Here is a 13,184-nt window from a genome sequence, read left to right on the forward strand (position 1 = left end):
ACTTCACTCTGTATGACAGACTCTAGGTCCATCCACCTCACTACAGATAACTCAACTTCGTTTCTTTTTCTGGCTGAGGAATATTCCATTGTATATATGTGCCACATCTTCTTTATCCATTCATCTGTGGATGGACACTTAGGTTGCTTCCATCTCCTGGCTATTGTAAATAGAACTGCAGTGAACATTGTGGTACATGACTCTTTTTGAATTATGGTTTTCTCAGGGTATATGCCCAGTGTTGGGATTGCTGGGTCATATGGTAGTTCTGTTTTTAGTTTTTTGAGGAACCTCCATACTGTTCTGCATAGTGGCTGTATCAATTTACATTCCCACCAACAGTGCAAGAGGGTTCCCTTTTCTTCACACCCTCTCCAGCATTTATTGTTTGTAGAATTTTTGATTATGGCCATTCTGACCTGTGTGAGGTGATACCTCATTATAGTTTTGATTTGCATTTATCTAATGGTTAGTGATGTTGGGCATCCTTTCACGTGTTTGTTGGCAGTCTGTATATCTTCTTTGGAGAAATGTCTGTTTAGGTCTTCTGCCCATTTTTGGATTGGGTTGTTTGTTTTTTGATATTGAGCTGCATGAGTTGCTTGTATATTTTGGAGATTAATCCTTTGTCAGTTGCTTCGTTTGCAAATATTTTCTCCCATTCTGAGGTTTTTGTCTTATTATTCGTTTCCTTTGCTGTGCAAAAGCTTTGAAGTTTCATTAGGTCCCATTTGTTTATTTTTGTTTTTATTTCCATTTCTCTAGGAGGTGGGTCAAAAAGGATCTTGCTGTGATTTATGTCACAGAGTGTTCTGCCTATGTTTTCCTCTAGGAGTTTTATAGTGTCTGGCCTTACATTTAGGTCTTTAATCCATTTTGAGTTTATATTTGAGTATGGTGTTAGGGAGTGTTCTAATTTCATTCTTTTACATGTATCTGTCCAATTTTCCCAGCACCACTTATTGAAGAGGCTGTCTTTCCTTAGGTTTTTGTTTTTTTGGTTTTTTTGGCCATGGCTCACGGGCCTAGCTGCTCCGCGGCATGTGGGATCTTCCCAGACCGGGGCACGAACCTGCATCCCCTGCATCAGCAGGCGGACTCTCAACCACTGTGCCACCAGGGAAGCCCTGTCTTTTCTCCATTGTATATCCTTGCTTCCTTTATCAAAAATAAGGTGACCATATGTGTGTGGGTTTATCTCTGGGCTTTCTATCCTGTTCCATTGATCTATATTTCTGTTTTTATGCCAGTACCATACTGTCTTGATTACTGTAGCTTTGTAGTATAGTCTGATGTCTGGGAGCCTGATTCCTCCAGTTCCGTTTTTCTTTCTCAAGATTGCTTTGGTTATTCGGGATCTTTTGTGTTTCCATACAAATTGTGAAATTTTTTGTTCTAGTTCTGTGAAAAATGCCATTGGTAGTTGGATAGGGATTGCATTGAACTGTAGATTGCTTTGGGTAGTATAGTCATTCTCACAATGTTGATTCTTCCAATCCAAGAACATGGTATATCTCTCCATCTTTTTGTATCATCTTTAATTTCTTTCATCAGTGTCATAGTTTTCTGCATACAGGTCTTTTGTCTGCTTAGGTAGGTTTATTTTTAGGTATTTTATTCTTTTTGTTGCAATGGTAAATGTGGGTGTTTCCTTAATTTCTGTTTCAGATTTTTCATCATTAGTGTTTAGGAATGCAAGAGATTTCTGTGCATTAATTTTGTATCCTGCTACTTTACCAAATTCACTGATTAGCTCTAGTAGTTTTCTGGTAGCATCTTTAGGATTCCCTATATATAGTATCATGTCATCTGCCAACAGTGACAGCTTTACTTCTTTTTTTCCGATTTGGATTCCTTTTATTTCTTTTTCTTCTCTGCTTGCTGTGGCTAAAACTTCCAAAACTATGTTAAATAATAGTGGTGAGAGTGGGCAACCTTGTCTTTTTCCTGATCTTACTGGAAATGGTTTCAGTGTTTCACCATTGAGAACGATGTTGGCTGTGGGTTGGTCATATATGGCCTTTATTATGTTGAGATAAGTTCCCTCTATGCCTACTTTCTGGAGGGTTTTTATCATAAATGGGTGTTGAATTTTGTCAAAAGCTTTTTCTGCATCTATTGAGATGATCATATGGTTTTTATTCTTCAATTTGTTAATATGGTGTATCACATTTATTGATTTGCATATATTGAAGAATCCTTGCATTCCTGGGATAAACCCCACTTTATCATGGTGTATGATCCTTTTAATGTGCTGTTGGATTCTGTTTGCTAGTATTTTATTGAGGAATTTTGCATCTATGTTCATCAGTGATATTGGCCTATAGTTTTCTTTCTTTGTGACATCCTTGTCTGGTTTTGGTATCAGGGTGATGGTGGCCTTGTAGAATGAGTTTGGGAGTGTTCCTCCCTCTGCTATATTTTGGAAAAGTTTGAGAAGGATAGGTGTTAGCTCTTCTCTATATGTTTAATTTGCCTGTGAAGCCATCTGGTCCTGGGCTTTTGTTTGTTGGAAGATTTTTAATCACAGTCTCAGTGTCAGTGCTTGTGATTGGTCTGTTTATATTTTCTGTTTCTTCCTGGTTCAGTCTTGGAAGGTTGTGCTTTTCTAAGAATTTGTCCGTTTCTTTCAGGTTGTCCATTTTACTGGCATATAGTTGCTTGTAGTAATCTCTCAGGATCCTTTGTGTTTCTGCAGTGCCAGTTGTTACTCCTCCTTTTTCATTTCTAATTCTATTGATTTGAGTCCTCTCCCTTTTTTTCTTGATGAGTCTGGCTAATGGTTTATCAATTTTGTTTATCTTCTCAAAGAACCAGCTTTTAGTTTTATTGATCTTTGCTATTGTTTCCTTCATTTCTTTTTCATTTATTTCTTTTTTTTTTAATTTTTTTTATTTTTTAACATCTTTATTGGGGTATAATTGCTTTACAATGGCGTGTTAGTTTCTGCTTCACAACAAAGTGAATCAGTCATACATAAACATATGTTCCCATATGTCTTCCCTGTTGCGTCTCCCTCCCTCCCACCCTCCCCATCCTACCCCTCCAGGCCGTCACAAAGCACCGAGCCAATATCCCTGTGCCATGTGGCTGCTTCCCACCAGCTATCTACCTTACTACGTTTGTTAGTGTGTATATGCCCATGACTGTCCCTCGCCCTGTCACAGCTCACCCTTCCCCCTCCCCATAACCCCAAGTCCGCCCTCTAGGAGGTCTGCGTCTCTATTCCTGCTTTACCCCCAGGTTCCTCATGACATCCTTTTTCCTAAATTCCATATATATGTGTCAGCATACGGTATTTGTCTCTCTCTTTCTGACTTACTTCACTCTGTATGACAGACTCTAGGTCTATCCACCTCATTACAAATAGCTCAATTTCGTTTCTTTTTATGGCTGAGTAATATTCCATTGTATATATGTGCCACATCTTCTTTATCCATTCATCCGATGACGGGCACTTAGGTTGTTTCCATCTCCGGGCTATTGTAAATAGAGCTGCAATGAACATTTTGGTACATGACTCTTTTTGAATTTTGGTTTTCTCACGGTATATGCCCAGTAGTGGGATTGCTGGGTCATATGGTAGTTCTATTTGTAGTTTTTTAAGGAACCTCCATACTGTTCTCCATAGTGGCTGAACCAATTCACATTCCCACCAGCAGTGCAAGAGTGTTCCCTTTTCTCCACACCCTCTCCAGCATTTATTGTTTCTAGATTTTTTGATGATGGCCATTCTGACTGGTGTGAGATGATATCTCATTGTAGTTTTGATTTGCATTTCTCTAATGATTAATGATGTTGAGCATTCTTTCATGTGTTTGTTGGCAGTCTGTATATCTTCTTTGGAGAAATGTCTATTTAGGTCTTCTGCCCATTTTTGGATTGGGTTGTTTGTTTTCTTGTTATTGAGCTGCATGAGCTGCTTGTAAATTTTGGAGATTAATCCTTTGTCGGTTGCTTCATTTGCAAATATTTTCTCCCATTCTGAGGGTTGTCTTTTGGTCCTGTTTATGGTTTCCTTTGCTGTGCAAAAGCTTTGAAGTTTCATTAGGTCCCATTTGTTTATTTTTGTTTTTATTTCCATTACTCTAGGAGGTGGGTCAGAAAGGATCTTGCTGTGATTTATGTCATAGAGTGTTCTGCCTATGTTTTCCTCTAAGAGTTTGATAGTTTCTGGCCTTACATTTAGGTCTTTAATCCATTTTGAGCTTATTTTTGTGTATGGTGTTAGGGAGTGATCTAATCTCATACTTTTACATGTACCTGTCCAGTTTTCCCAACACCACTTATTGAAGAGGCTGTCCTTTCTCCATTGTACATTACTGCCACCTTTATCAAAGATAAGGTGTCCATATGTGCATGGGTTTATCTCTGGGCTTTCTATCCTGTTCCATTGATCTGTCTTTCTGTTTTTGTGCCAGTACCATACCGTCTTGATAACTGTAGCTTTGTAGTATAGTCTGAAGTCAGGGAGCCTGATTCCTCCAGTTCCTTCTTTCGTTCTCAAGATTGCTTTGGCTATTCGGGGTCTTTTGTGTTTCCATACAAATTGTGAAATTTTTTGTTCTAGTTTTGTGAAAAATGCCAGTGGTAGTTTGATAGGGATTGCATTGAATCTATAGATTGCTTTGGGTAGTAGAGTCATTTTCACAATGTTGATTCTTCCAATCCAAGAACATGGTATATCTCTCCATCTATTTGTATCATCTTTAATTTCTTTCATCAGTGTCTTATAATTTTCTGCATACAGGTCTTTTGTCTCCTTAGGTAGGTTTATTCCTAGATATTTTATTCTTTTTGTTGCAATGGTAAATGGGAGTGTTTTCTTGATTTCACTTTCAGATTTTTCATCATTAGTATATAGGAATGCCAGAGATTTCTGTGCATTAATTTTGTATCCTGCCACTTTACCAAATTCATTGATTAGCTCTAGTAATTTTCTGGTAGCATCTTTAGGGTTCTCTATGTATAGGATCATGTCATCTGCAAACAGTGACAGCTTTACTTCTTCTTTTCCGATTTGGATTCCTTTTATTTCCTTTTCTTCTCTGATTGCTGTGGCTAAAACTTCCAAAACAATGTTGAATAATAGTGGTGAGAGTGGGCAACCTTGTCTTGTTCCTGATCTTAGTGGAAATGCTTTCAGTTTTTCACCATTGAGGATGATGTTTGCTGTGGGCTTGTCATATATGGCCTTTATTATGTTGAGGAAAGTTCCCTCTATGCCTACTTTCTGGAGGGTTTTTATCATAAATGGGTGTTGAATTTTGTCAAAAGCTTTCTCTGCATCTATTGAGATGATCATATGGTTTTTCTCCTTCAATTTGTTAATATGGTTTATCACATTGATAGATTTGCGTATATTGAAGAATCCTTGCATTCCTGGAATAAACCCCACTTGATCATGGTGTATGATCCTTTTAATGTGCTGTTGGATTCTGTTTGCTAGTATTTTGTTGAGGATTTTTGCATCTATGTTCATCAGTGATATTGGCCTGTAGTTTTCTTTCTTTGTGACATCCTTTTCTGGTTTTGGTATCAAGGTGATGGTGGCCTCGTAGAAGGAGTTTGGGAGTGGTCCTCCCTCTGCTATATTTTGGAAGAGTTTGAGAAGGATAGGTGTTAGCTCTTCTCTAAATGTTTGATAGAATTCGCCTGTAAAGCCATCTGGTCCTGGGCTTTTCTTTGTTGGAAGGTTTTTAATCACAGTTTCAATTTCAGTGCTTGTGATTGGTCTGTTCATATTTTCTATTTCTTCCTGATTCAGTCTTGGCAGGTTGTGCATTTCTAAGAATTTGTCCATTTCTTCCAGATTGTCCATTTTATTGGCATAGAGTTGCTTGTAGTAATCTCTCATGATCTCTTTTATCTCTGCAGTGTCAGTTGTTACCTCTCCTTTTTCATTTCTAATTCTATTGATTTGAGTCTTCTCCCTTTTTTTCTTGATGAGTCTGGCTAGTGGTTTATCTATTTTGTTTATCTTCTCAAAGAACCAGCTTTTAGTTTTATTGATCTTTGCTATTGTTTCCTTCATTTCTTTTTCATTTATTTCTGATTTGATCTTTATGATTTCTTTCCTTCTGCTAACTTTGGGGATTTTTTTGTTCTTCTCATTGCTTTAAGTGTAAGGTTTGGTTGTCTATTTGAGATGTTTCTTGTTCCTTAAGGTAGAACTGTATTGCTGTAAACTTCCCTCTTAGAACTGCTTTTCCTGTATCTGATAGGTTTTGGGTCATCATGGTTTCATTGTCATTTGTTTCTAGATATTTTTTGATTTCCTCTTTGATTTCTTCAGTGTCTCTTGGTTATTAAGTAGTGTATTGTTTAGCCTCCATGTGTTTGTATTTTTTACAGACTTTTTCCTGTAATTGATATCTAGTCTCATAGCGTTGTGGTTGGAAAAGATAATTTATATGATTTTAATTTTCTTAAATTTATCAAGGCTTGATTTGTGATCCAAGATATGATCTATCCTGGAGAATGTTCCATGAGCATTTGAGAAGAAAGTGTATTCTGTTGTTTTCAGATGGAATGTTCTATAAATATCAATTAAGTCCATCTTGTTTAATGTATCATTTAAAGCTTGTGTTTCCTTATTTATTTTCATTTTGGATGATCTGTCCATTCATGAAAGTGGGGTGTTAAAGTCCCCAACTATGATTGTGTTACTGTCAATTTCCCCTTTTATGGCTGTTAGCATTTGCCTTATGTATTGAGGTGCTCCAATGTTGAGTGCATAAATATTTACAATTGTTATATCTTCTTCTTGGATTGATCTCTTGATCATTATGTAGTGTCCTTTTTTTTTTTTTTTTCCCCAGTACGCGGGCCTCTTACTGTTGTGGCCTCTCCTGTTGCGGAGCACAGGCTCTGGACTTGCAGGCTCGGTGGCCATGGCTCACGGGCCAAGCCTCTCCGCAGCATGTGGGATCTTCCTGGACCGGGGCACAAACCCGTGTCTCCTGCATCGGCAGGCAGACTCTCAACCACTGCGCCACCAGGGAAGCCCTGTAGTGTCCTTCTTTATCTCTTGTAATAGTCTTTATTTTAAAGTCTATTTGTCTGATAAGAGAATTGCTACTCCAGCTTTCTTTTGATTTCCATTTGTATGGAACATCTTTTTCCATCCCCTCACTTTCAGTCTGTATGTGTCCCTAGGTCTGAAGTGGGTCTCTTGTAGACAGCATATATATGGGTCTTGTTTTTGTATCCATTCAGCCAGTCTATGTCTTTTGGTTGGAGCATTTAATTCATTTACATTTAAGGTAATTATCGATATGTATGTTCCTATGACCATTTTCTTAATTGTTTTCTGTTTGTTATTGTAGGTCTTTTCCTTCTCTTGTGTTTCCTGCCTACAGAACTTCCTTTAGCATTTGTTGTAAAGCTGGTTTGGTGGTGCTGAATTCTCTTAGCTTTTGCTTGTCTGTACAGGTTTTAATTTCCCTGTCGAATCTGAATGAGATCCTTGCTGGGTAGAGTAATTTTGGTTGTAGGTTTTTCCCTTTCATCACTTTAAATATGTCCTGCCACTCCCTTCTGGCTTGCAGAGTTTCTCCTGAAAGATCAGCTGTTAACCTTATGGGGATTCCCTTATATATTATTTGTTGTTTTTCACGTGCTGCTTTTAATATTTTTTCTTTATATTTAATTTTTGATAGTTTGATTAATATGTGTCTTGGCGTGTTTCTCTTTGGATTTATCCTGTATGGGACTCTCTGTGATTCCTGGGCTTGATTAACTATTTCCTTTTCCATATTAGGGAAGTTTTCAACTATAATCTCTTCAAATATTTTCTCAGTCCCTTTCTTTTTCTCTTCTTCTTCTGGGACCCCTGTCATTCGAATGTTGGTGCATTTAATGTTGTTCCAGAGGTCTCTGAGTCTGTCCTCAATTCTTTTCATTCTTTTTTCTTTATTCTGATCTGCAGTAGTTATTTCCACTATTTTATCTTCCAGGTCACTTATCCGTTCTTCTGGCTGTTATTCTGCTATTGATTCCTTCTAGAGAATTTTTAATTTCATTTATTGTGTTGTTCATCATTGTTTGTTTGGTCTTTAGTTCTTCTAGGTACTTGTTAAACGTTTCTTGTGTTTTCTCCATTCTATTTCCAAGATCTTGGATCATCTTTACTATTATTACTCTGAATTCTTTTTCAGGTAGACTGCCTATTTCCTCTTCATTTGTTTGGTCTGGTGGGTTTTTACCTTGCTCCTTCATCTGCCATGTCTTTCTCTGTCTTCTCATTTTGCTTAACTTACTGTGTTTGGGGTCTCCTTTTCACAAGCTGCAAGTTCGTAGTTGTTGTTGTTTTTGGTGTCTGCCCCAGTGGCTAAGGTTGGTTCAGTGGGTTGTGTAGGCTTCCTGGTGGAGGGGACTAGTGCCTATGTTTTGGTGGATGAGGCTGGATCTTGTCTTTCTGCTGGGCAGGTCCACATCCGGTGGTGTGTTTTGGGGTGTCTGTGACCTTATTGTGATTTTAGGCAGCTGTCTGCTAATCAGTGGGGTTGTGTTCCTGTCTTGCTAGTTTTCTGGCATAGGGTGTCCAACACTGTAGCTTGCTGGTCTTTGAGTGGAGCTGGGTTTAGCGTTGAGATGGAGATCTCTGGGAGAGCTTTTTCTGTTTGATATTATGTGGAGCTGGGAGGTCTCTGGTGGACCACTGTCCTGAATTCGGCTCTCCCACCTCAGAGGCACAGGCCTGACACCCAGGCAGAGCACTTAGAGCCTGTCAGCCACACGGCTCAGAAGAAAAGGGAGAAAAGAAAGAGGGAAAGGGAGAAAGGGAGAAAGAGAGAAAGAAAGAATTAGTAATGTTATTAAAGTAAAACATAAAAAATAATTATTAAAAATTAAAATTAAAAGGTAATAAAAAAATTTAAAAATAGAAAGAAGAGGGGCTTCCCTGGTGGCGCGGTGGTTGAGAGTCCGCCTGCCAATGCAGGGGACACGGGTTCGTGCCCTGGTCTGGGAAGATCGCACATGCCGCAGAGCGGCTGGGCCCGTGAGCCATGGCCGCTGAGCCTGCGCGTCCGGAGCCTGTGCTCCGCAACGGGAGGGGCCACAACAGTGAGAGGCCCGCGTACTGCAAAAAAAAAAAAAAAAAAAAAAAGAAAGAAAGAAAGAAGAGAGCAACCAAACCAGAAAACAAATCCACTAATGATAACAAGCGTTTAAAAATATACTAAAAAAAAGAACGGACAGACAGAACCCTAGGACAGTTGGTAAAAGTGAAGCTATACAGACAAAATCACACAAAGAAGCATACACATACACATTCACAAAAAGAGAAAAAAAAATATATATATCATTGCTCCCAAAGTCCATCATATCAATTTTGGGATGATTCGTTGTCTATTCAGGTATTCCACAGATGCAGGGTACGTCAGGTTGATTGTGGTGGTTTAATCCGCTGCTCCTGAGGCTGCCTGGAGAGATTTCCCTTTCTCTTCTTTGTTTGCACAGCTCCTGGGGTTCAGCTTTGGATTCGGCCCCGCCTCTGCGTGTAGGTCTCCTGAGGGCATCTGTTCTTCGCTCAGACAAGACGGGGTTAAAGTAGCAGCTGATTAGGGGGCTCTGGCTGACTCAGGCCGGGGGGAGGGAGGGGTGCGGATGCAGGGCGAGCCTGCGGCGGCAGAGGCCGGTGTGACGTTGCACCAGCCTGAGGTGCGCCGTGTGTTCTCCCGGGGAAGTTGTCCCTGAATCACGGGACCCTGGCAGTGGTGGGCTGCACTGGCTCCCGGGAGGGTATGTGCGTATAGTGACCTGTGCTCGCACACAGGCTTCTTGGTGGTGGCAGCAGCAGCCTTAGCATCTCATGCCGGTCTCTGGGGTCCGCGCTGATAGCCACAGCTCTCGCCCGTCTCTGGAGCCCATTTAGGCAGTGCTCTGAATCCCCTCTCCTCGAGTACCCCAAGACAATGGTCTCTTGCCTCTTAGGCAGGTCCAGACCTTTTCCCGGACTCCCTCCTGGCTAGCTGTGGCACACTAGCCCCCTTTAGGCTGTGTTCACGCCGCCAGTCCTCTCCCTGGGATCTGACCTCCGAAGCCCGAGCCTCAGCTCCCAGCCCCGCCCGCCCCGGCGGGTGAGCAGATAAGCCTCTCAGGCTGGTGAGTGCTGGTCGGCACCGATCCTCTGTGTGGGCATCTCTCTGCTTTGCCCTCTGCACCCCTGTTGCTGTGCTCTCCTCCGTGGCTCTGAAGCTTCCCCCCTCCGCCACCTGCAGTCTCTGCCCGTGAATGGGCTTCCGAGGGTGTGGAAACCTTTCCTCCTTCACAGCTCCCTCCCACTGGTGTAGGTCCCGTCCCTATTCTTTTGTCTCTGTTTTTTGTTTTTTCTTTTGCCCTACCCAGGTACGTGGGGGAGTTTCTTGCCTTTTGGGAGGTCTGAGGTCTTCTGCCAGCGTTTAGTAGGTATTCTGTGGAGTTGTTCCACATGTAGATGTATTTCTGATGTATTTGTACGAAGGAAGGTGATCTCCACATCTTACTCTTCCGCCATCTTGAAGGTCTCTCATATGATATTTATCTTTCATTATTTGGGTTACTTAGTATGATAATTTTTAAAAATTTATTATGTACGTATATATGTATGTATTTATTTTGGCTGCACCGGGTCTTAGTTGTGGCACACAGGATGTTTATTGTGGCATGTGGTCTTCTTAGTTGTGGCATGCAGACTTCTAAGTTGCAGCATGCATGTGGAACCTAGTTACTTGACCAGGGATCGAACCTGGGCCTCCTGCATTGAGAGCACAGAGTCTTACCACTGGACCACCAGGGAAGTCCCTGTATGATAATTTCTAGGTCCATCCATGTTGACGCAAATGGCATTACTTCATTCTTTTTAATGGCTGGGTAATGTTCCGTTGTATATATGTATACCACATCTTCTTTATCCATTCATCTGTCAATGCCCAGGAGTGGGATTGCTGGATCACATTTAGTTTTTTAAGGAACCTCCATACTGTTATCCATATGGTTGTACCAATTTACATTCTCACCAACAGTGTAGGATGGTTCCCTGTTTCCACACCCTCTCTAGCATTTATTGTTTGTAGATTTTTTAATGGTGGCCATCCTGACTGGTGTGAGGTGATATATCATTGTAGTTTTGATTTGCATTTCTCTGATAATTAGCGATGTTGAGCATCTTTTCATCTGCTTTTTGACCATCTGTATGTCTTCTTTGGAGAAATATCTATTTAGATCTTTCACCCATTTTTTGATTGGGTTGTTTGTTTTGTTGATGTCGAGCTGCATGAGCTGTTTATGTATTTTGGAGATTAATCCCTTGTTGGTTGCTTCATTTGCAAATATTTTCTCCCATTCTGTGGGTTCTCTTTTCGTTTTGTTTATGGTTTCCTTTGTACAAAAGTTGTTGTTTTTTAAAAATAAATAATAATTTTTAAAAACTAATTTGGCTGCTCTGGGTCTTAGTTGCAGCACACAGGAGGATCTTTGTTGCTGCATGTGGGATCTTTTACTTGCGGCATGCAGGATCTTTTTAGTTGTGGCATGCAGGATCTTTTTAGTTGCAGCACGTGGGATCTTTTTAGTGTGGCATGCGGAACCTTTAGTTGAGGCATGCAGGATCTTTAGTTGCAGCATGCAAACTCTTAGTTGGGGCATGTAGGATCTAGTTCCCTGACCAGGGATTGAACCTGGGCCCCCTGCATTGGGAGTGCAAAGTCTTAGCCACTGGACCCAGGGAAATCCCTGTGCAAAAGTTTTAAGTTTAATTAGGTCCCATTTGTTTATTGTTGTTTTTATTTTCATTCCTCTAGGAGGTGGATTTAAAAAAGTATTGCTGTGATTTATGTCAGAGAGTGTTCTGCCTATGTTTTCCTATAAGAGTTTCATAGTATCTGGCCTTACATTTAGGTCTTTAATCAACTTTGAGTTTGTTTTTGTGTATGGTGTTAGGGAGTGTTCTAATTTCATTCTTTCACATGTAGCTGTCCAGCTTTCCCAGTGCCACTTATTGAAGAGCCTGTATTTTGTCCATTGTATATTCTTGCCTCCTTTATCATAGATTAGTTGACCATAGGTGCATGGGTTTATCTCTGGAGTTCCTATCCTGTTCCATTGATTTATATTTCTGTTTTTGTGCCAGTACCATACTGGTTTGATTACTATAGCTTTGTAGTAATGTCTCAAGTCAGGCAGCCTGATTCCTTCAGCTCTGTTTTTCTTTCTCAAGATTGCTTTGGCTATTCAGGGTCTTTTGTTTCCATACAAATTGTAAAATTTTCTGTTCTAATTCTGTAAAAAATGCCATTGGTAATTTGATAGGGATTGCATTGAATCTGTAGGTTGCTTTGTGTAATATAGTCAATTTGACAATATTGATTCTTCTAATCCAAGAACAAGTTCTATGTCTCCATCTGTTTCTGTCATCTTTGATTTCTTTCATTAGCATTTTATAGTTTTCAGAGTACAGGTCTTTTCCCTCCTTAGATAGGTTTATTTCTAGGTATTTTATTCTTTTTGATGAGATGGTAAATGGAATCGTTTCCTTAAGTTTTCTGATCTTTTGTTGGTGGTGTATTGGAATGCAACAAACTTCTGTGTATTCATTTTGTATCCTGCAACTTTATCAGATTCATTGATGAACTCTAGTCATTTTCTGGTAGCATCTTTAGGATTTTCTATGTATAGTATCATGTCATCGGCAAACAGTGACAGTTTTACGTCTTCTTTTCCAATTTGTATTCCTTTTATTTCTTTTCCTTCTGATTGCCGTGGCGAGGACTTCCAAAACTATGTTGAATAATAGTGGTGAGAGTGGGCATCCTTGTCTTGTTCCTGATCTTAGAGGAAATACTTTCAGTTTTTCACCATTGAGAATGATGTTTGATGTGGGTTTGTCGTATATGGCCTTTATTATGTTGAGGTAGGTTCCCTCTATGCCCACTTTCTGGAGAGTTTTTATTATAAATGGGTGTTGAATTTTGTCAAAAGCTTTTTCTGCATCTATTGAGATGATCACATGGTTTTACTCTTCAATTTGTTAATATGGTTTATCCCATTGATTGATTTGCGTATATTGAAGAATCCTTGCATCCCTGGGATAAATCCCACTTGATCATGGTGTATGATCCTTTTAAAGTGTTGTTGGATTATGTTTGCTAGTATTCTGTTGAGGATTTTTGCATCTATATTCATCAGTGATATTGGTCTGT

Source organism: Leucopleurus acutus, assembly GCF_964270905.1.
Source record: "Leucopleurus acutus genome assembly, chromosome: 20".
In the NCBI taxonomy this organism is placed as follows: domain Eukaryota; kingdom Metazoa; phylum Chordata; class Mammalia; order Artiodactyla; family Delphinidae; genus Leucopleurus; species Leucopleurus acutus.